Source organism: Berghia stephanieae, chromosome 8 (genome assembly GCF_034508935.2).
Source record: "Berghia stephanieae isolate SIO BIC M18660-M18661 chromosome 8, UCSD_Bste_1.3, whole genome shotgun sequence".
Classification (NCBI taxonomy): Eukaryota; Metazoa; Mollusca; class Gastropoda; order Nudibranchia; family Aeolidiidae; genus Berghia; species Berghia stephanieae.
Window position 1 is genome coordinate 30,230,108 of NC_088367.1, and position 2,500 is coordinate 30,232,607.

Genomic DNA, 2,500 nt, shown 5'->3' on the forward strand with positions numbered 1-2,500 from the left:
AGGCAATATCGAATGAAAATAGTTCTTTCCCCGCGAAATTGTGGGCTTTTTACTAGTGTATATAAATATAAATATATTATTTCATGTAATTATTATTTTTTTATAATTATATATAGGTATGTATATATATAATTATTTTTTTTGATTACATAAAATAATAGTGCTTAACTTTTTGATAAGATGAGTTATTTATACAATATGTCAAATGTAATTTTGTTCAACTTCTACAATAATATTGTTTCGAGCATTCGCTCTTTTAATGAGTTGATGAGAATATATATATATTTATTTATTTATTTTGTGTAAGAAAAAATTGGAGGGTGTAATTAATAATAAATGTATTAATGGCATGATGCATAAACAAATAAATGGGTGTATTAATAAATACATAAGATTCTCAGCTAAGAGATTCATTCTGATGCTGGAACAGTTTTATATATCAGATTGTAGACCTTTATTATACATATGGAGACCTTGCAATTTTTCATGATTTATTTAGAAGGAAACCCGTTGAGTTTGATCCATGGTCAGTTGTTTATTAAGTAAATACTTACGCAGCCATTTGTGATCATACAGTCTTTACAGTATTGCCATGTAAATCCGTCAGCCTGAGGATATTTTAAAAAGAATTTGTACTCCGCATTACATTAATAGTTCCAAGTAGTTAACGATTGAAAAAAAATCAACCAAACACAAGATAACGATAAACATGACAGCAATTGAATTTTCGGGAGACCTAAGTAGCTTCACTATAATATTGTTATTTTAACCGTGGATCTTTTGTCAGACATTTATGTATTAAATGTGTCAATTTTTGGCATTTTAAAAGTTGTAAAACAAACCTTGATTCAGTGGTAAAAGTATAAGATTTCCTAATATAATCATTGCATTGGTTGTCTGCTGCCATTGTCGTTGAAGTATTGAGAGTGAGTGCAGAGCAGTACTATGCTGCTGTTTCTTTCTATAAGGGTTAGTTCGAGGTCCGAGAGTGTTTTTTTTTCTTATTCAGGTTTGTTATAGGTCTTAGTAAAGTTCCCAATGTTTTGGAGGGTTTTTGTCTTTCCTATTAGGGAAAGTTAAAGGTACTAGATTTTCTTTTATCTTTTAAGCTACGTTAAAGTAATAATTGGGTTGTTTCCCTTAGCTTGAGGAATGTGAGGAAGGCCTCCTGAATTTTCAATACAATGACTTGTTTCTTGCTCCTCTTTCCTTCTACATATGTGACACGACGTGTCTAGAAGGTGTTATGTCAGGGTAAAGCAAATGTGACAAGAAGAGATTAATGTTTTAATAATGAGAAATAATTCAAAGAAACTCTAAACTTATATGATCGGAAAGCGAACTTTGTTTCTGACCCATTAACTAGGCACTTGCTAGATATTTCTAAAAAAGAGATATGGTACTAATTTAGCATAGAAAAGTCAATCATCTGGTTAAAAATTTATGACCAACATTGTGGCGAAAAAACCGTTAGACAGCCTATATCCGAACTGTGACCAAAATACAACAATCTATCAAATGAGCATATTTTATAAACAGATTCTGATATACCTCTAAAAGTTTATACGAAGTAATTCAATATTTCTCTCATAAGTTACAAACAGAAAAAGCATTATTTATTGATAGGAAAAAAGTATAAATCAGCAAGAGAAAATTTATTACATCACGCTAAGAAAAAAAAGCAAAAAATCGTATCTAAATGCCTATATGGGATAGAGACATCTAATTGCCAGGTAAGAATAATCATTAACAGTACTGTATGATTGAATAAGAATATTAAGCATTCCTTGACCCTACATTGTCCTCAGGCAATCTTGGGTTTCACATTATCTTAGATGAATGAACGCCATACTACTAGAATCATGGAAACGTGAACAAATGAAAATAAAATGAAAATAGACCTTATGTTCTAGTAGTATCTTCCAAAATCACACATACCATTCTCACAGCACCACCTACATAATTCTATAACCCTGCCTAAATTAGAGGCAAGCAGACCTGTCATATTTTATAACGCTGCATTAATTTACAGGCAATCCGAGTCACGAAAAATTAACGGGATGCTTTCGGATCTAGGACATCATAGAGGTATACGATGTCCTAGCTTCGGATTTATTGCCCAGCTATGGCGTTAACGAGATTAAGGAGCAGGCCGCCGCCGCATAACACAGCCCGCACGCTTGGATACGTTTATGATGCCAGTACAACCCAGCGATCCAATTCTATCTAAGATTACCACATTTATGAACATCTCATCTCAATTGACCAGTCAAAACTCTTGTCTAAAAATTAGGGATGCCATTGGCTCCGCCTAAATGGAATGTAAAAATCTAGTATCTAAAATTCATGAACCTAACTGGTCTCAGCCATAGAGCCGAACTCCGATCATTTTCAATTAAAAAGGAGGTGTGTAAGCCTTCTCGTTCTTTCTTTCATTTGACACCAGAGCTAGCCAGGCTGTTATGATCAGAACTTCATATCATATTAGCGGAATGTCCTG

General features: G+C 32.9%; 1 long non-coding RNA gene across 1 annotated transcript in view; it reads right to left on the reverse strand.

Annotated features, from left to right (window-relative positions):
- LOC144978496 (uncharacterized) overlaps nucleotides 1–2,500 on the reverse strand; it is a 16,842-nt gene that overhangs the window by 5,091 nt on the left and 9,251 nt on the right. The window contains exon 3 of the long non-coding RNA XR_013646518.1: nucleotides 555–608. This is a non-coding gene — a long non-coding RNA (uncharacterized LOC144978496). The remainder of the gene's footprint in view (nucleotides 1–554; nucleotides 609–2,500) is intronic.